The sequence below is a fragment of the Hemicordylus capensis genome, chromosome 2 (genome assembly GCF_027244095.1).
Source record: "Hemicordylus capensis ecotype Gifberg chromosome 2, rHemCap1.1.pri, whole genome shotgun sequence".
Lineage (NCBI taxonomy): Eukaryota > Metazoa > Chordata > Lepidosauria > Squamata > Cordylidae > Hemicordylus > Hemicordylus capensis.
Genome location: NC_069658.1, coordinates 90,096,680 through 90,118,943, shown reverse-complemented (window position 1 = coordinate 90,118,943; position 22,264 = coordinate 90,096,680). Strand labels below are relative to the sequence as shown.

The following is a 22,264-nucleotide window of genomic DNA, read 5'->3' as shown; positions in this document are numbered from 1 at the left end:
CGGGACAATGTCCTGGCCTCCACATATCCCACAGTGCACCACGTGACGGGTGCAGTGCATTAGGGGATTCCCTCATGCAACAGGTGCTCTAGGTGTCATTGTCTGTGTCCGCTTGGGCTGAAAGCTGCCCAAGCCCACACAAGACCCCAGTGCGGGATTAAGGACTAACAGCTGGGGTAAAAAGCTGGGTCAGGTGGGCGGACAGCACCAGGATCCACACAGATCCCAGCGCTTCACACGCTCAGCCTAACCTAATATATGTTTACTTATTGTAAACATATATTAAGTGTAGCCTTCTGCATGAATAGCAAAACTGCAGTTCCAGCCAATGCCAAGTTCCCCCTTTCAACAGATGCAACCAGATATTTCCTTGGCTTGGGTTGGGTTTTTAGTTCACAGATTGCTCAAATAGCAGCGTCTTCCTTGGCGGAATACCAAAGAGCTGGCACATCACAGGACAGCAAATTATGTGGCCCTCCAGCCATTCACAGTATGCCAGCCACATAGTGTAATCTAGAAAGTGCTTCTTCGGAGCCCAGTTTCTGAGGCCTCTTTAGAGCCATGAAACAGGAAGTTCTTAAGTTCATGGCAAGACACAGGGCATGGCTGTGGTGCTACAAATGACAACCAGAGTTTTGACAGACCTGAGTGATAAAAATAGCAAACAGGCAGATGAAACTTCTTGTACTGTTTGCTCATCAGCATTTTCCAGGGCTTTCAAGTGGAGTAGATTTGGTACCCTAAAACTAGCAGCTATGCATGGATTATCCAAAGTGTATGAGCAACAACACTGTAATATGGGAGAATATATCACAGATGCTCCTGACTTTAGAGTCTGTATTTAGGACTACAGTACAGTTTTTGCTATGTTAACCGAGTGTGCTGAAAGGTAGCATACAAAATGCATGAGGTAGTGTCTTTTATGCATAGGTGTAGGAGCGAAATAGAAGGCAAGTGTTTATCTACTTCATCTCTGGTTAGCAGTTTCCATCTTCCTGGCATTCTAAAGCCATATGTTTTTATATAAACCATTATTTAGGAGATAAGGCAGAAAAGGAATACCTGTTTGCACAGCAAAATCAAATTATATCTACGGAGTCAGGAAATGACAGGTTCTGACAAGCAGAGCTTTGGCTTGCTCCATGCTTTATTTTGTAATAATGCTACCTGCAAATTCAATGAAAACCTTGCTCTCTGTACTTTCAAAAAGCAAGTCTCAACTGTTTTTATAAATGTGGGTAGCAAAATCAATCATGGGCCACAGGACTAACAAGCTTTAAGCCACTACACTAATTTTGGACGATTTTTAAAGTTTAACTTCCACATTTCAAAGGAAGATTTTACCAGTAAGACTGAATTTTCCAAGCAGATTCAGGATGCTACTTTTTCCAGTTGCAAATCTGTGATGCAATGCACCTCCAGAAAGCAAAAGCAGTATATAAACCCTTTTTAAACAACCACCATGTCAGCTCTCCTTTTAAAAATGGAATATTGCTAAAAGAAATATCTCTCTACACACGTATGTGCATTTTAGATACAATACTACCCATATGCATAGCGCAGCAATGCTTCTCTTTATCTCAGTTCTGTAAATGTCAGCTTTTTACACCTTCACCCCTTCCTTCAGCAAGGGCCTGGCTCATTCATCCACATAAGCAGCTGGACTATGATACCAACCCACCCTAGCAAAACAAAGACCAGCCAAACCCAGACTTCCATTTATCCCGGCACTTGTTGCTAGGAAACCTTTCATTCACTGGGCCATTTGTCGATTATCATTTATTAGGTGCAAGTTTAAATCATTTTAAAACACAAAGATCATTTTAGCTTGGTTCCCAAAGATTGTGCACAGACAGACACACAACCTCTCTTTGACAGTTTATTACCTGTCACTTACAGGTTCACCTTGAGGTCACATTCAGAAATAAATGCTTGCATTACAGTGCCTGTTGGGGACTAAACAACCTTTTAATAAGAAGTTTGTTTCGAGTACTTCAGAATTTGTTATAATAAACACTCTGTTCATTCCACATCAAACGCAGTTAATGATCTCTTTCTTACTAAAAAGCAAACAGTTCATGTATTTATGAAATCCTAAATACATGTAGCACACATTCATTTTTTAAAAAAATCAATGGATTATTGTTTTTAGCTATAATATAGTTTGAAAGACACGCAGTCCACTCTCAGCCCTATATTAAATTAACAATTGACTATTATGCAATTGTACTTAAAATGACCCCCATTTTCAAGATTTCTAGCACGTCCTTGATGGAATAGAAGGCTATTTGCTAATAATGTGACTTGACATGACATTATTAAAAGCAAAAGGTGGCAGTCATGCTAAGCTTCACATTGAGCTCCTCACACTTTAAAAGCTATCTGTTTAAATTAAATGCAAGTCAGACACTGGCATCTACACAAGTATCAATCTAGTAGCCAATTAGATTGCTTCAACGTATTAACAAATATTCTCCAATTATGGTCCTATCATCACTTCATCACATTGATCTAGTGAGGGAAATGCACGTGCCAAAGTGGGTTTCTGTGCCAGAATTATCTGCTGGATCAGGTGCCACATACACAAAATAATGCTGCAGATGTGGATTTTTGTCACTGGCCTGAGTATGGTGTAGGCCGCTTTAGTCGTGGACCAGGGAGATACCCATTCAAAGGGATCTCAGCATCCAAAGGCAAGTCATTCTCTTTCAACTTGCCCACCTCAACTTTGCCTACCTTGTTGTGAAGGAAAAAAGACAGAACTACTTAAAGATGCATATATTTTATTTTCAAATTTAAAGCTTCCCCAGATATAGAGAGATGTGCCTTAGACTTAGATCACTGTCTACTCAGCCTGTCTCTTTCCCTAGCCATGCTACCCTAAATCCTAAAGATGCTGGGGAGGGAGAGGAATCCAACAGGTTGGAGTAGTTAGAGCTGGGATGGGCACAGCCGCCACCCCTATTGTGACAGAGCCTTGGAAATCATCTCTACAAATCAGCAGCTTGAGGAGGAAGAACCAGTCACAAAATAGTGGCTTGGGGAGACAGAGGCAGTCCTAAATGGCAGCTTCCACAAAACGTTATATTGACAGTCCTCCTTCCCCACTCCTTGCCACTAAGTTCCCCATTAGCTCCACTCCCTTGGTTATCTATTAAGTGTACTCTAAGTCCACAAACATTCTGTTCCACTGAGTTACACTGGGGCAATTCTGGAGGGGTTTTTGTCCCCTTAGAGTTTTCTTCTTCAAATTTTGGTAAACTCAACCTATCTGCAGGTTATGCAGAGTCTGCCTGCACCCCAGCCTCTCGCATGCAGGTGCTCCGGTCAAGGGTCCATAAGGATCATAACATAACAGAGAGCCAGCGTGGTGTAGTGGTTAGAGTGCTGGACTAGGACTGCGGAGACCCGAGTTCAAATCCCCATTCAGCCATGAGACTTGCTGGGTGACTCTGGGCCAGTCACTTCTCTCTCAGCCTAACCTACTTCACAGGGTTGCTGTGAGGAGAACCTTAAAGATGTAGTACACCACTCTGGGCTCTGAGGAAGAGCGGGATATAAATGTAAATAATAATAATAATAATAATAACAACAACATTTCCAACTCTTCTAGAAACAGATATAAGATTGCTTAAATATATTTTAGGCAAAATTACACAGCATTTGGTAAATCTTACCGTTTCCTAGGAATCTGCTTTGCACAGAGTTTTTCAGATCCTAGAACTTGCCCTAAAATTTTTAGGCACCTGGGCTATAGAACTTCTACCATTCACTAAAAAATCATTAGTATGCATCCTAAAAAGGATGATTACACATCTTATGCATATAAAATATAGCTCATATAGCTCACATTTCCAGGGTAACAGAAATGTATCTTACTTTGCCACTTTATTTTCTTTTGAGACTGAGTGCAGAACACAAATTGCTTCTCCAAGCATAAAACGACTCAACACCACCCTGACTAATGGTAATCCTTTCTGCACTTTTGGGCAGATGCCAAGAGTTGGAATAAGCTGAGTGAATTTGTTTAATCATAACCACTGTAAGCTGTTCATCTTTGTAGCAGAAGGCCATTGACTTGTTGCTGAAATTCTACCATGTGAAATGGGTGAAATGCTTGCTCAGATAAGCTGGTTAAATGTAATTCAACTCAGATGTCCAAATACTGCTACTCGTCTTTATCTGATGAGATAGCCAAATCATGCAAAAGCAAGAATGACCATAACTGTGTTATGTACACACCAAATCCATATACTATCATTTACCTGACACTGCAAATAAGGTCACAAAAGTTACTACTGCTACTACAAATATTTATATAAAACTTTTAAGCAAAAGTTCTCAAAGAGCTTTCTTACACAGAAAAACAATAAATAAGACGGTTCCCTGTCACCAAAGGGCTCACAATCTAAAAAGAAACATAAGTTGGACACCAGCAACAACCACTGGAGGGATGCTGAGCTGGGTTTGGAGAGGGCCAGTTGCTCTCCCCCTGCTAAATATAAGAGAATCACCACTTTTAAAAGGTGCCTCTTTGCTCACTTAGCAGGGATTTACGTAACAGGTACAAACTCACAAACATCCTGATTAATTTGCCCACATTTACCCATATAAGAAAATTGTTCACTGGGTGGGGGGAGGCAAAAAGTGGGGTGGAGGGGAGAGGTAAAGCTGTGCCATCGAGTTGGTATCGACTCCTGGTGACCCCAGAGCCATGTGGTTTTATTTGGTAGAATTCAGGAGGGGTTTACCATTGTCATCTCCCACGCAGTATGAGATGATGCCTTTCCACATCTTCCTATATCACTGCTGCCCAATATAGGTGATTCCCCTAGTCTGGGAAACATGCCAGTGGGGATTTGAACCGGCACCCTCTTGCTCACTAGGCAAGTTCCCCACTGTGCCAATATGTGGCTCTGGAGGGGAGACGAGCTGACTTTAAAGAACAACAACTGCATACCTGGTTACCTTGAGGCAACAATTTATCTGATGCACCATACAATGCCTATAGCAACAGTTTCCCACTCCAAAATGTCCCACGGGGCACTTTAAAGCAATAAAACGTGCAAAACCCTTAATACAGTTTTTAAAGAACAAAAGCAGGGAATCTTTACAGATTCCTGCTTCATAATCTCTATTCAGATGTTTTTACCATACACACAGTGAATGCACATTGGGAGTCTAAAAATCCCAGTGTGGAGAGCTCTTTTCAAAGCATACAGTGGTGTACATGGTGATGTTTTGAGACAGTATGACGAATGTATGTGTATGTGCCTTCGCTCACAAACACACTATACATGGTAAAAACGTCTGAAAAGAGCTATACAGTAATAAGCAAGTTGCTGTACACCATTTAATACAATATGCCCCAAACCCTGACATCAATGAGGACCGCACACACCCACCCAGATTAGTGTATAACTAGTCTCTTCTAGGATCTCTGATGTACACATGGAATGTACTGTCCACACATTTCAAAAGATCTGATCCACCTGTGTAAAGGAACCGTATGGATCATTTTTTCCTGAATCAACTGAGGCAACCACTATTGGTGCAAAATATTCACATGCACATCAAAGGTCCTGTTCCCAGCACTAGTGATGTAGTTGCAAATTCAGAAGTGCAGGCGCTCTCCATGACAGCCTCCATGGCCATGGCAATGCCCATCCCAACAGTAAGAGAAGCCAAGAAGTACCGGTGCTCCATCCCTGTGTGACCCCACTCTCCACTATACCCATGACCAGCACACATTCTTGGATGAGGGAATAAGCAACTATGAATTAAACATGAACAGCATAAGAGGGACAGAAGACATACAGGCTGAGATCCTCCACACAACTTGGAAGCAAAGAAATGCTACTAAATCCCTGCTAACTGACTCAAGAGGCACCTTTCAAAATGGTGATTATCTTATATATAGGCAGGGGGAGAGCAACTGTCCTTATTGAACCCCAGCAAGGCTTCTCTCCAGGGGTTGTTGCTAGTTTAGAATGTTTCTAAAACATTCCATTTAGAATGTCAGCCCTTTGGACAGGGAACCATTATTTTTTCTATGCTTACCACATTGAAAACTGTTCTGTTGAAAAGTAATATATAAACAAATGGACTTCTTAACCAGCAAGTAAGTATCTAGTTGTGCCACCTTAAGTGGCAGAGCGGGAAACACTTGACTAAAAAGCAGAAGGTTGCCTGTTCGAATCCCCACTGGTATGTCTCCCAGACTATGGGAAACACCTATATCGGGCAGCAGTGATACAGAAAGATGCTGAAAGGCATCATCTCACACTGCATGGGAGGAGGCAATGGTAAACCCCTACTGTATTCTACCAAAAGAAAACCACAGGGCTCTGGGGGCGACAGGGGTCAAAATCGACTTGATGGCACACTTTACCTTTAAGCATCTAGTTGCAAACAGTCTGCACTTATGGATACAATTAAATAGCTTCCGTGACCCAATTTACATGTGCAAGCAGCTAGTACCATGTGGAGATAGTTCCACACCCTAAGCCTGTTTGTGTGAAGTACATCATCTACACAGAACACACAAGATTCAACCATTACAATGCAAACTGGATGGGAAAAGGAAATGGACATGCCAAAAAGAAACTGAACAGCATGGGTGCTGCTTCATACAATGTCCCATTATGCAGTTCTGTCTCCATGCAGACTGTTTGCAAATATAAGGTTCAACTGAAATTAATGTTACACTGGGGCCATTCATATGACCTACTAGGTGTGTGGAGAGGCTCCCCAAACCTTGCCTTCTCCCCAGACAATTGTTGGTTACTCGGTGGGAGCGCAGAATGCACTCCCACACGACCAGTCCTGCTCCGTGCTGTGTGGATTGATCTGAGCTTGGGACTCGTTGTCCCGGTCTCCGTGAATCCCACAATGCACTGTGCGACATGCACAATGCATTGGAGGGTTCCCCCAGGAGACGGGTGCTCTAGGCACCCATCTCTGTGTCCTCTGGGGCTAAACATCGTTCCAGCGAACACATGAGCAGTTAGCTCGGGTTAAGGGAGCGCTCGCTCCCTTAACCTCGGCTAACAGCTGGGTTCGAAAGAGGGGTTATGTTTAGCCCCAGCAGACACAAGGACGGGCTACTAGAGCACCTGTCTCCTGGGGGGATCCCCCAATACATCACGCATGTCGTGCGGTGTATTGTGGGATTCATGGAGGCCAGGACAATGAATCCCAACCTCAGATCAATACACACCGTTTTCACTTTTGTTCATTGTTTTCTTAAAAATTTAAACACTAGAATAGGGGTTACATTTTTATTAAATATTTAAACACTACAAAAAACCTTGGATCCCCAGAAGTTATTGGAGTACAACTCCCACGGTAGTTCTCTTGGGCCACTGTATCTGGGGATGCGGAGAATTGTAGTCCAACCATATCTGGGCCCCCAAAGTTGGAAGGAAAAAAGATGACATCTCTCTGGGTGGTGATGGGGTCATTTCCCAAATAATGAGGTCAGTAGTGCAGCCTTCAAATACAAGGTCATTTTCTTCTCTCAGATTGTAGAGCTTATTGATTCTAATTAAAAGCAGTTTCCTAGAGCAACAGTAGTTAATGAAGTCTCCGGGTCAAAGAGTTTCTGAAATTCCTGCACACTCTGCAAATGCACCCTTTAAAGGAAGCATCAAAACATAAATTTCTAAGGTGCAATTTCTATCACACACACACACTTTTATGTGTGTAATCTTTATGATGCTCCTGGGGAGAATATGAATGAATGATTCCCCCCCCCCCACATTCTCCCCAGGAGCATCATAAAGATTACGTGAGACCCTATAATAACATAATAGGGTCACACACAAACATAAATACTCATTAGAGAAAGCTCACATGCAAAGCTTAGGGCCAAATTAAATGTGATGCGGGAGATCCATGTCAGGATCTCCTGTGGGTTGGGGGGGGGCGGTTGCTTGCTTGCTTGCTTTTCATTAATTAGCAGTTTTCCCTGAAAATTAGCCTTTTCCCTGAAGCTCCTGTTAATGTATTGGGGAAGGTGTTAACCACTCTGCAGTGAACAATATGGGGGGGGGGGCAGATTTAGATCAGTGAATATGCAAGGAAGCCAATGGTTGAACTGTCTTTCCTAGAACACTACTTTCCCTTATCTTATGGAACATAATTAGCGGTACCCCTTATAGTAGCCCAGTGTGCTGAAAATTAGAAAAACCAAACCAAAGTCACAGAGGTAGGAGCACAGGAAGCTGCCATCTACTGAGTCAGACCATTGGTCCCTTTAAGTATTATCTACTCTGACTGGAAGTGCCTCTACAAAGCTTCAGGCAGGAATCTCTCTCAGCCCTACCTGGAGATACCAGGGATTGAACCTGGGACCCTCTGCTTGCTGAATAGGTACTGTACTACTGTTACAGCCCCATCTCCTAATTATAATCTGTAAACCACCCAGAGATTTGTATATGGGGCAGTATATAAGTGCAATAAATAAATGAATTTGATGAGACATCTTTCCAAAAGCATTGCACACTTAATTTTTAAATTTAAAAATCCTTTTCATTTTCTATGTTGTTGTTGTTGTTGTTGTTGTTTTAAATTTAGCATATTTTTATGTTCTAGAGCAGGGCTACACAACTTTGGCCCTTCTGCAGATGTTGGACTACAACTGCCGTCATCCCTGACTAATGGCCGCTGTGTATAAGGATGACAGGTGTTGTAGTTCAAAAACAGCTGGAGGGCTGAAGTTGTGCAGTCCTGCTCTAAAGCTATCTGAAAATAGCTCCAGTTTCTTCTCCCGTCAGCAGCACTCTAAGAAAAGAAAGAGCCCCTCCTATAAGTTTTCTGCCCTTTAATGGGATGTCAGAAAATGCTCCTGACTGAACTCTGCAATTGCTGGTAACCTGGAGGATTAAGTATATCAAAGAATGCACAAATCACTGCCAAATGTATCTCCAACAGATGGAAAGAACCAAAACTGTATCATCTCCATGGAAGGAAAATTATAATTTCAGCCTTTGCAGAGCACAGCAACTATCTCCAGTACCTCCTTTAAAGCACAAACTGTAAAATTCTCCCTAATATGTTCCATGTTTGGCCTTATGAAATGGGAACCCTACGACGTATCACTGCAAGGTCTAACCAGCCTCCAAATGGCACTGTAAATGGTTACAAGAGCAGCCTCAAAATTAAGCTCAGCTGTTTCTTCAGCTTCAATCCTTTTTACAGAAAAGATTTAATGTGCAATTAAAAACTATCATTATACTTAATTATCTTAGCTAGCCACCAGCCATGCGTGGGGATACAGCACAAGGCTATCCGTGCCAGCGAGGGAGGCGCCTGATTGATTGGGCGCCGGTTGGCCTCTGTGAAGCTAATGGCGGTTAGGAGAGGCAGGCGAGGCAGCGGCGGTGGCAGGTGAGGTGGCAGGCGAGGCAGCGGCGGTGGCAGGCGAGGCAGAGGTGGTGGCAGGTGAAGTGGTAGCTGGCCCGGCCACGTCGGGGAGATGGAGGTGGGCCTGGCCACGGCAAGGAGAGGCAGGCGTGGCGGCGGGAGGCCCGGCCGTGGCGGGCCCGGCCATGGCAGGGAGGCGGTGGCGGGCCCGGCCACAGCGGGGAGGAGGCGGCGGGCCCGGTCGCAGTGGGGAGGCAGCAAGGCCAGAAACCACGGGGGGAGGGGGAGAAGCAGGCCAGGTGGGCGTCAGAGATGCCCGGGGGAAAGAGGGCACAGACACTCTGCGCCAGGTCTGCTTGTTATAATTAATTCCTGTTCTCTCAAAGATGTGAGGTGGAAGGAGTAAAAGAGAATATTCACTCACTGGCTGACATGTCCTGCAGTGTAACATGAGCAGTTCTGAACTGCATGTGCCACTGCGGACATCAAACACACACACACACACACACACACACACACACACACACACACACACACACGTTACTGTGCAAGAGGGCTGTTCCACTACTACTTATTGTTGTGTGAGCGCACATTAAAACATGCCTTACATTGGGAACCATTTAATTGTTTTAAATTGTTTAACTGTCATTTTAACAGTTCAATTTTTGTTTTTAGTCTACTTTCCAGTAGGCTTATGAGATCACCTGGCATTCTCTGTGTGTGTCCCGTGTGTCCCCTCCATCTACTTCGCAATGTCTGGACCAATATGAACCAAAGTGGGTACAGCTGTAGAGACACATAGGGACACCTCAATGGCGTAGTTTGTGATGATGTCATCCACCCCGATCCAAGATGGCGGATACGTAAACTTTGGAGGCAGAAGTGAGTTAACTTGTGAACTGCTTAACCGTTATGAACCAAATTTGCTACAACTGTGGGGACACATGGTGTGTGATGATATGAACATCTGAGTCGCAAGCGGGGTAACTGTGGACTGTCTAACCCATATGAACCAAATTTGGTACAGTTGCAGTGAGTGACACACAGGGACACCTCAATGGCATAGTTTGTTATGATGTTTGTTATGATGTTATCCACATCGATTCAAGATGGTGGATGTGTAAACTTTGGAGCCAGAAGTGGGTTAACTTGTGAAACACTTAACCGATTTGAACCAAATTTGCTATAGCTGTATGGGCACATAATGATTCCCCAATTGTAGTTTGTGGTGATGTCATCCACTCCAATTCAAGATGGCGGCCACGTGAACATCTGAGGTGTAAGCGGGCTAATTGTGGACTGTCTAACCCATTTGAACCAAACTTGCTACAGCTGTATGGGCACATGATGATGCCCCAATGGTGTAGTTTGTGGTGATGTCACCCACCCTGATCCAAGATGATGGACATGTGAACTTTTGAGGTGCAAGTGTACTAAACTGAGGACTGTCTAACCGATTTGAACCAAATTTGATAAGTTGTAGTGAGTGACACACAGGGTCACCTCGATGGTGTAGTTTGTAATGATGTAATCCACCCCGATCCAAGATGGTGGATGCATGAACATTTGAGGTGCAAGAGATCTAACTTGTGGACCTCGATTTGAACCAAATTTAGTCCAGTTGTAGAGACAGTGAAAGGAAAGTAGGCTGATTAGTTCTTACTAGAACAACTTGTTATTTATTGTAAATCACCCAAGAGCAATTCGATGGGGCGACATAAAAATAAAACAAAATGTTGCAAAGTGCAATTGGGCAATGCAAGTAGTAATGGAAGAGCCCTGTTGTGCATCAACGTGGGCATGTGTTTTAGATGGCCATGACAGTACGAGCTGTTCTGAATCGCCTGCATTGCACTGTGGGACACATCAGCCACTCTCAAAATTCCATCCCCACCAAGGATGGGAATATTCCTGAACAATGGTCTGAAACACAGCAAATTCTTCAGCATAAAAAGTCTGTAGGCAATCCATACAATAAAACTGAGGAAAAGAAGGAAAGCTATTCATTGTGCATTTACCACCCCTACCCCCACCCCCAGATATTAGTTTTGCCCTACAGTATAAAAAGCAATGCATGAGCATGAAAGCAGTAATAACAGAGAGAGAGAGTCCCCCAGATTTTCGGGACAAAATCAAAAACAATGGGGGTGGGGGGAAACAAGCAGTTCCCTAGCAAATTATTCAAGGATAAGGAGCCAAAAATAAAACTGTCAGAACACATTATCTCTCCTTTCACGCTGCACAACACACACAGAGAAGTGTAAGGAAAGAGAAAGGCTAACTTCTTCCAAATTTTGCATTTTAAAGCCACAGTCAGTGCCCTTCACTCAGTTCAGTCTGCATTCCCTTCCTCCCCAGATTCCGCCCCCTTCTTTTATTATTATATATTCAGTAGATATTTTTGATTATTATATTCAGTAATGTATTTTCCAAAACCACAAACACTAGATTAAAATGCCTGGCACTTGTCAGTTTTCACCACAGAGCTAGGACAAAACTAGAATGAAATGTTTTTGAGCTTCTGGTAGGTGTACTGAAACTCAACATATACAGAGAAATAATAGGGGAGCTTCTACACCCTAAATTTCTACAGTACTCCTAATTACCTAATTACCTAATCCTAAGAATTATGTCGCAATTGGTTCCTGAAAACTGTCTTAAGACGAAATGTCTTAACTCACAACTTATTTTTCCATAGGAAACAATGTTATGAATACGGATTTGGTTCCTGAACCAAAGCGAGATGCTAGGCCTGTGGAATGGGAAATATCAGAACCTCCAATAGGTCCATTTCCACCACATGGCTGCAGCCGATTCTGGGGCAATTGCCCCAGGTAGTACGGTGGTGTGTTTGTGTGTTTTTAATTCCTGACCCAGCACTGGTGCATGGGAGGCTGGGTGGGTGCAGGGAATGCTGTAGCATCAGCCAATCCCTCCACAGCCTCAGATGCAACAGCAACACCAGGACAATGTGAGTGTGAGCTGCCACTGTAGCATCTTAAGTGTTGTTTGTCTTAACTCCGGGCCTTAATTCAGATCTTCTTAAGTGGAGGACTTTCTGTACTGGAGTTCCACTGAGGTGTGAGACTGACCGCTTGGGCTTTGTGAAGGCTTTGTATATTCACGGTTGGCAGTTGATCTCCTAGATAGTCTAAGGCTCACCTTCCAAGCTTTTAAGAAGGGCAATAGGCATGGGAAACATAATAAATATTTTCGCTTAGTATCATTTTCTCTTCCTGTTTTCTGGTATGCTTAGAAAACAGAATGAAAAACAAGATTGTGCTGTTTTATTGCCTAAAGCAGGTATCACTGTAGTGTTTCTGAAGGGGGGAGGAGGAACTATCCAAAGTTGGATGGAAAAAATGGAATGGGAGAGGGAGGACAGAAGCTCCAAGGGTCACAGGGTGTGAAGAGCTCATTTGCTGTAAGTAGCAAATCTTAAGGACATTGATTTTTTTAATTAATGCTAATTAGCTGTAAGTGATAGTGTATATCAAGGAAGTAAATTTCACCTCAAAAGGCATTACATTTCTCTATTTTAAATGAAGGCAGTCTTTGTGTTAAACAAGAAATCTTTCCCATCCTTCACAAAAGCATTAAGAGGAAGATAAAGAGAGAATAGAAATTCAAGTCATACAATGATCTTTTGGTACATTAATAATTTCCTGTGCCTTTTCCAAGTTTACTTGTTTCTTCAGACACAAATAGGTTGTTTTTCTCAAAAAGCACTGATGCATGTCTGTCAGGCAAACGTAATACAGTACAGCAAAAGGATTTCCAAGCTGATATCAATGTTGTTCTTTTACTGCAATCCTTCAGTGCACCCCCACCCGCAAGGTGAGGGCACTCGGAAGAGAGGAAAGCAGGAATTTTCTCAAATTCTGTTGAGAGGAATGTCAGTATGCCACTTGAAGACGGCTACTACTATGGATATTTGCACACTGCTTTTAAACAAAACTTCTCAAAGCAGTTTACACAGAAAGATAAACAATAAATGAATATGATGGCCCCCTGTCCTTAAAGGGCCCACAATCTAAAAAGACACATAAGGCGGACAGCAACAATAGCCACTGGAGGGTTGATGTGCTGGAGGTAGATAGGGCAGTTGTTCTCCCCCTAAATATATTCTAAATATATAAATATATTTTAAATATAAGAGAATCACCACTTTACAAGGTGCCTCTCTGCTTAGTTAGCATGACTGCAAGACCTGAGTTTTCTCATGTGTCTTGAGTGAGATTTTTTACTATTATGGCAGGAAAAACTTGTAGTTCCTTATTTTATTTTGAAAAAGTAGATTGATTTAATATTCAAATAAACTGAAGGGAAATTACATTTAAAAGAGTCAAAAAGCACCGTTCAATAATCAAGTGAGCCTCTTTTGGATTCTAATGGGCCTTCAGTTTAATATTTTAAGAGGTCAGCACAGTATGTAGGTTATAGAATACATATATTATGAGCTATTATACCTGTAGTCTTAAGAGAAAGATTGCTTTATTCTGAATACTTGTTCCCTGTAACACATGGGAGAAAGCATCTTACACCATCATTCAAAAAATAAAATAAAATATAGCACCTCAACATTAAACCCAGCAACAACCCAGTAATTTATTTATTTATTTAAAACATTTATACACCGCCCCTCCAGTACACTACTGCTCGGGGCAACTCACAACAATAAAATAGATATAATGTATAACAAAAATAATATAAAATTAATCTAATTAAGTAAACAAGTTAAAAATCAGGCTAAAATCCACAACCAGTATTAAGTTTCAAATTAATTTAAAAGTTATATTAAAAGCTAAAAATTGAGTTATAAAAACTAAAAACAAAAGAACCTACCAGATATAACCAAAGATGGAACATTAAGAAGCCTCTTTAAAAAGATGGCTTTTTAGTTGTTTTTGAAAAAACACTAAGGGAGGGAGCATGGCGAAACTCTTCAGGGAGGGTGTTCCAAAGCTGAGGGACCACAACCAAAAAAGCGCCATCTCTAGTACCCACCAACTGGATCTGTTGGTGGAGGGGCCATGAGCAGAGCCCGACCTTCGACCTTCGAGGAGAACTATGGCAGGTTCATATGGGCAAATGAGATCCGACAGGTACCGCAGCCCCAAGCCGTGTAGAGGTTTAAAGGTTGAGACCAGCACCTTGAATCTAGCACGGAAGCAATGAAGCCACCACAGAATGGGTGTGATACTCATGAAGCAACTTGCACCCACGAGCATCCTTGCACCAGCATTCTGGACAAGCTGACGCTTCCAAACAGTCTTCAAGGGCAGCCCCATGTAGAGCGCATTGCAGTAGTCTAATCTGGATGTTACCAACATGTGAGTGACTGAGGTCAGGTCCGACTTCTCCAAGTAAGGTCGCAGCTGGCGTACCAGCCATAGTTGATAAAAGGCATTTCTGCACACCACCGTCACCTGCGCCTCCAAGGACAGCATCAGGTCCAGAAGCACCCTCAAGCTGCGGACTTTTTTTTTTTTTTTGAGGGAGTGTGACCCCATCCAAGACCAGATTTACCTCATTATTCGTGATCAGTTCTACCAACCCAGAGCACTTCTGTCTTATCTGGATTAAGTTTCAGCTTGTTTGCCCCCATCCAGTCCAGAACAGCCTCCAAGCCCCAGTTCAGAGCATTCACTGCCTCCCTGGTGTCTGCTGACTTAAAATATAGGTAGAGCTGGGTGTCATCAGCATATTGATGACAAAGCAGCCCACACCCATGGATTATCTCTCCCAGAGGATTCATGTAAATGTTAAACAGCATGGGGGACAGAACAGATCCCTGTGCCACCCCATAGGCCAAAGGCCAAGGGGTGGAGGAGGCATCCCCCAGCACCACCTTCTGAGTAAGACCCTTCAGGTAGGAACAGAGGCACCATATAACCGTGCCCCCAAGCCCCAACCCAGAGAGATGTCCCAGAAGGATACCATGGTCGATGGTATCAAAAGCTAATGAGAGGTCCAGGAGGATCAACAGAGTCACACTCCCTCTGTTCATCTCGGCATGGGTCATCCACCAGGGCAGCCAAGACAGTTTCCATCCCATTTCCAGGTCGGAAGCCAGACTGGAAAGAATCTAAGCAACCAGATTCATCCAGGACTGTCTGGAGCTGAGATGCTACAACACTCTCTAACACCTTGCCCAAGAAGGAGAGGTTTGAAACTGGTTATTTAAGTCATCTGGGTCCAATGAGGGCTTTTTAAGGAGGGATTTAATGAATGCCTCCTTCAAGCAAGGGGGGGACCACCCCCTGCTCTAGAGAGGCATTCACCACCCCTGCCACCCATAGACCCAGTCCTTCCCTAGAAGCCTTCACCAACCATGAAGGGCAAGGGTCGAGGACGCATGTGGTAGGCCTCAGCCTTCCAAGCAGACTGTCCACCTCCTCAGGCAACACAATCTGAAAACCATCCAATATAAGAAGACCAGATGGTGCATTGGCAACATCCATTTCTGGTGCCACAAAAACCTTAGCATCCAAGTCAGAATGGATAAGAGCGATTTTATCTGCAAAATGTAATGCAAATTGGTCACAGCGGGCTGCCGAGGGTTCTGTTTGATGGTCTTTGGGGTCCTTACCTAGAAGGCCCCAAACCACTCAAAAAAGCCCGGCTGGATGACACTGAGCTGGTGGCGGAAAAGTAGGAAAAATGCTATTTTTGTAAGGACAAAGAGTTCTGAGGTACTTGACAACTAATACAGTATAAATTGATACATTAGGTTAAAAAATATGATGGATCTTATGGCATAAAAAAATTCCAATCATTGCTTAACTTTTTAAGGTTTGAATGTAATCTGAACTAATGAAAGGACACCACAAGAACACCTCTCTTATAGCCCATTCAAGGCATTCTGCTGGCACAAGGCTGAAGATCTTTTTCTGGCAAGTCTCAGGGACTGCTGGGCTTGATATGGAGGCCTCTGGATCACACTGCCTTCCTACCACTGGCACTGCTGGTCAGAGGAGGGAATGACCAACAGTTCCAGCTAGGACTTTCCGATTACCCTACAGGCTTGGAAAATCAGGTGATACCAGTGGTGCTATTGGCTGCTCTACACCTCCAAATTCTGTTGCCTTTGCCTTGCCAGAGTTGGGGCAACTAGTTGTACCCCCCCCCCAAAAAAGGACATTAGGTTCTCCTTCCGTGTTACCAGATTATCAGCTTTCAACCTCTATGGCTTGATCCACATCCTTCAGCCTGCCTGTTTGCCACTTGCCCAAGGAACTCATCTGTCTTCAGGCCTGAATAGTTCTCTCTGTTACTACTAATTCATACTGTGTGGGAGGTGCAATGGTAAATCCATCCTGTATTCTACCAAAGACAACCACAGGGCTCTGTGGTCGCCAGGAGTCGACACCGACTCAACAGCACACTTTACCTTTACTTACATACTACTTTTCAACAAAAGGTTCCAAAGCGGTTTACACAGTAAAAATGCATAAATAAAAGTGGCCCTCTGTACCAAAAGACAATTTAAAAAAGAAATATAAGGTAGACACGAGTAACAACTACTAGAAAAATACTGTGTTGGGTTAGAATAGGGACAGTTGCTCTTTCCCTGATAAATATAAGAGAATCATCACTTTAAAAGGTGCCCCTTTATTCAGTTAGAACAGGCTTTGGTGCTATAGTTGACACCAAAGATTACACTGATCAGAACCAAAAAGTCCAACATAATGTTCTAGAGCACAGCATTTGAATTATAAACCCTACACCAAAGGGCAGATTCTCACATTTTGTACCTGTCTGCCGCCTTGCCCCAAGTTCAAAACACATGCATACTGTATCAGTTGTCAAGATCCAATGCACATGTGCAAGTTGTCACTTTCTCTGGTTTCAGATAGGATTAGGCCTTCACTTGTATGTATCTTAAAAGGAAACAGTAGCTACCTTACACAAATATACTTTTAACAACAGGTGTTACTCATGTGTCTTGTATTATATTATATTTTGTTTTATGTAGTATATGTATTATATATTGCATTTCTCTACCATCCCATCTGGTAGATCTGGACTACTTCTATTGCTTCTATTTATAAGCAATAAAACAAAAATTAACAACCCATAATAAGTTATCACAATTTAAAACCATGTTAAAAAGAGATCTGCATGCAAAAAGAAAAAAGAAAAGGGGGGGTGACGAATGAGAGTGAATGCGATAACCCTCTTTACCTGCCGGGGGATTAAAAAGTTAGATACTCAGGAGTGAAAAGGAGGGAAGACCAGGAGGAACTCCAAGAGAGTACAGGAAGAAGAGTATCACCTTCAAGAGCCTAACAGGGAGATTTATGCCAGGAACAATACTGAAGAGAGGGAACGCCCTTCCAAGAGCAGTATGACCCAGGAGTTGTAGCAAGCGGCCCCTCCCTTACCCTAAAGAGTGAACCAGAAGTGAACCCTGTCCTGTCTGTCAGGCAATGACCTCTGGGGGATCGGCCACTCAGCACATGGTGACTACAGGGCCTGGCGCCAGGAAGTGAAGGCTGTCTTTGTTCTCAGAAGGAGCCAGAAGGGCGATAAGAGAAGATGGAGAGCAGACTTCTTGAGCACCAGCAATGAAGTCTTGCTTCCTCATGGCCAAGAGCCAGCCTGGAGACTTCTCTCATGGAAGGACATCTGCAGTTCCCTGAGAGACAGGATTGCAGGAATTGCAGTTCCCTGGATACATCCACACTAGAATAATGCTCTAAACGATCAACTAACTTTTAAAATTAAATCTAATACAGTCGTCTCTCACCAACCGCGAGAGTTCTGTTCCTGGAAACCCTCGCGGCTGGCGAATTTATGGTAGATAAGCCATTGGTCACTCACTCCGCTAACCTTGTTTAAGGGGAGTGGGAATTAGGAGAGTTTGCTGCCGGGAGCTATGTGGCTCCCGTGGCAGCAGACAATCGAGCAAAAGTGGGCTAGGCTCCCTTCACCCGTTTTTGCCCAGTCGTGAGAATCTCCTCAATGACTAACATAAGAACAAGAATAAAATCCACAAAGGAATGGAATACATTCAAAGAGGCTCTGCATTAAGTCTGTTTTGAAAAAGCATAGCATTAGTATTAATCATCATATATAAATTGTTTCAGACTGTAGGAAACCTTTAAATACTACAATTCTTTAGGGGTAAAACCTTGTATAAAAACTGGTGTTCCTTGCAGTGTTTCTGCATAAAATAAGCAAACTATATCACTACTTCTTAAAAAATAAACCATTGACTTACAAATATTCCTGCCCTACCCAGCTTTAATAGGGAAAGTAGCACCTTGTTTACCGTATAAAGTGCAAATTAGTTTAACAGGAGGTCCTAAGAAGTATCTCAAAGTGAACGTGTATTTAATTACATAGGGAGCTAATTCTTTTTTCTTTGTACACACAAGACAGACACACAGCATTTATAGGAAAGTGCTGCTTAGGAGTACTGGTTGATATTGCAACTAACAAAGTACTTGTGGAAGGGCGCTGCACTCATGCAGTGCTCTTCACTGTAAGGCCCAAGGGCCAGTGGTGCCTCCCTTATGCGCAGTTCCCTGACGAATTGTTTACTAGGTATGTGTGAAGCCTTGGGCAAAGCTGAACACTCTGCACAGGGCCTCTGGCACCATGCGGAGACAACTGTTTCCATCATGCAGTGCTCTACTTTGCCCAGCACCAGTGTAGTTCCTTTAAAGGAAACGGAGCCCACTTGAGCCCCTGCACCATCTTGGAAGGTGTTCAAAGAGTGCTGGGACGTGTATAGCCCTTCCCAGTGCTTTCCCCACAGAGCTCTTATTAGAGGGCTCCCTCTTTCTTAAATGGCCTTCCCAGCACTGAGAAAAGCACAGTTCTGTGCAGAGGTCAGCACAGGGGCAAATGGCTCTCACATGGAAGTTTGGGGTTTTTGCCACAAGTGGCCCCTGCTTGACAGACAGTGAAGACCACTGCACCAATGCAAATCTGTTGTGCTACCTACTTGTGCCAAGTCTGGAACTTCTGGTCCAGACAAATGTTGCACAACCGCAAGAATGCTTGCAGTTGTACAACAGTTGCACAACCTGCAGCATGCCTCATTTGCTTTACAAAGAACTGTTACACAAGAGCACTTTAGTTCAACTCTGCAAATCTCCAGGGTTTAGTACACTGTGTGATCTTGTTGTGCTAGCACAAATTTACTTGTAATGCAAGCAGTGAGCCTCTATTCTTTGGGAGCATGAGCACATGGAATCCAGGAAGATACACCAATGCTTCTGTCCTCTGCTCTTTTAGGACTGATTCAGATGGCAGCTTGGTGTTATAATACACAAGCAGGAAGATATTTCCCCCCCCTATGAGACACCTCAGTATCCAATCCCCTCCATGAGCACAGCAAGGAAAAGTGTACCACCTATGCTCACCCTGCCAAGTATGTGGATAAGAGAAATGGACATAGTTTGAAGCAAGTCAGTTTCGACTTCTGGCACCCACAGAGCCCTGCAGTTTTCTTTGGTAGAATACAGGAGGGGTTTACCATTGCCTACTCCCGCACAGTGTGAGATGATGCCTTTCAGCATCTTCCTATATCGCTGCTGCCCGATATAGTACCAGCGGGGAGTCAAACCGGCAACCTTCTGCTTATTAGTCAAGCATTTCCCTTAGTGACAGTCAAAATGAGGCTCATATGGATAAGCCTCAGTAATAGGATAAGTAGTCATCACATCAATATTGATTGATCTACATTTGGACTGATATTATCTCTGTTGTGGCCAGATTTTGTTATATTATTTGTAGAATACGTACTGGTTTATTGTAAATGTTTGCTGGTCAATGACCGAATAAACTTATATCTATCTACATTTGAACATATGCAATGTATACATATCTCAAAACACTGACATAATGTATTTTCTTGAAAGGAAGTGTCCAGAATACTTATAAAAATTTAAACACAAGTCTATGTGTTCTTTTCTTTCGAAAAACCATTGATTTAGGAATGGCCCTTCGTGAGGCTGGAATGGTTAAGCAGCTTAAACACACTTTAGACCAGCTGAGTGCCTTTTGTTGTTGTTATTCTTGTCTAGCTGCATCAGGTTTAAGCCAATAGTGGATTTGTGAAGGGTAGATTTCATTCCCAAGAAAAATACATTTGGCACAGAATCAAAAACAAATTATCAGCCTCTGATCAGCTGTCACAAAACTGCAAGTTTGAACACTTAACCTACAATCTGATCCCTGCAAGTCGAAACACCATTTCTCCTTGAGATCTGGTTTTATTCCACAGGTCACAACACTTCAAAGTTTAAAATGCTGCACAGTCACATATTCAGCCTAAGCACTTTCATTGTTTTTCCCCCTTCAGGCATTCCTCACTGTGAATAGTCAAGCCTCATCATGCTCAAAGCAGCCTTTCCCTACAAAATAGAATGGAAACTTGATGTTTCACAGTACTCTTTGCACTGGACTGCAATTCAAAGTGTTGAGCCTACCAATATTTATCTGTTCTCACATATGTCAGAAACTGAAATAAATTATTGTAGTACCAGCTCATTTCCACCCATTTTTCAAATGGCCAAACCTTGATTGCAAGATACCTATACATACCCAAAGAAAATTTGAATCCCAGTGCTTTTATTGCTCCTAAACAGAAGTAGCATTGGGCCAGTTGATAATGTCCCTCCGATCCTCAGTTCAAGCCAACCTCTGTGCAGCATCTGAAAGCCTCTGGCGTATGTGAGTTGGAGGTTCAGTTGCATAATTTCTGGTTATTTAAAGCATATTGGCAATAGCTATTGATAGGCAGAGTTTGTAGCTTGGCCAAACTTTACACAGGCCTTGTTTTGCCAATATAAAATGATGAGCCAATGTATTACTGCTTCTCCTTTTACTCAACATTCTCTTATAAACTGTAGTAGTGCTCTGATGGGCAATAACAATTTCAAACAGAAACATTCCGTGTACAGTGTACACCTGTTTCTCATGAGAAAATGGTGTCTAAAAGAAGAAGAATGTATTTCCAAGGCCATCATGGTTTCCCCTGGGAGCTTTGAAGTTAGTATGTGAACTTTCAGTAATACCAGTACTGCTTAGAACACAGTGTTTAACCATGAACTTTCTGTGCGGACATGTGGTGATTCCATTATGGGCAACGCTCATTCAACCTGCAGTAATATGTTAGCTGTGAACTCTGTTGTATTTTATATGACAAGTGGGGACAAAGCAGTAGACAAACAAAAATTTGATTCATCATGAGCAAGTCTAACAAGCAGAAACACCACACTGTTCCTACCTGCAGTATGGGATGGACATATTAATACCAGGTGCTGACTTGGGCTAGTTCAGAAAAATACATATGATTCATTCAGGAAACGTATTTACTACTCACCTAAAGTATTTACTACTCATATATTTTCAAAAGGTAAGGTAATCCCTGTTGCAATCTCTGAAGAAGGTTATCCCCCACGGTAGACAGGCACACACTGTTGACAAAGAAGACAGACTTTTACCAACTAAAGATTGTGAAATGTTAAAACAACATATTTAAAATTATTATATCTGGAAGCAATCAGAAGCCGCCTACAATGCTGCTGGAAAAATGATTTTTAAAAAGTGAAATGACCTTGCACTTATATCAGTTTTTAATCTGATCTTTCTCTGCACCATTTGTGCAAAGATTATAGATCTTTAGGTGAAGGCATCCCCCATTCTTTAATTTCAGTAGTATTTCCCAAAAGACAAAGCTAATAGATATAGAAAGGCATCAGGAGTGTTCCCCCCCACCCCCGTTCTGACAACACTCGTATGTTCCACTGACAGCAAAAATCAGAATAGGCAATTTGACCCGAGCAATGAAGCTCATTTCTTTTGTGAAACTTATAATGAAACGGATGAAATTTCCTTTTCAATACAACTGCCTGTTCTAGTAATTGTCAAGGTAAATTGC

The 22,264-nt window shown here is 42.8% G+C and overlaps 1 protein-coding gene across 9 annotated transcripts in view; it reads right to left on the bottom strand.

Moving 5' to 3' along the window:
• The window catches only part of SEMA4D (semaphorin 4D), a 171,715-nt gene that overhangs the window by 101,306 nt on the left and 48,145 nt on the right, over positions 1-22,264 (bottom strand). For 8 of the 9 annotated variants that reach the window (XM_053295126.1, XM_053295125.1, XM_053295127.1 and 5 more), the window contains exon 2: positions 21,707-21,800. The exons of the other annotated variant lie outside the window; for it this stretch is intronic. The gene's annotated coding sequence lies outside the window, so the exon portion shown is untranslated. The remainder of the gene's footprint in view (positions 1-21,706; positions 21,801-22,264) is intronic. 9 annotated transcript variants of the gene reach the window in all.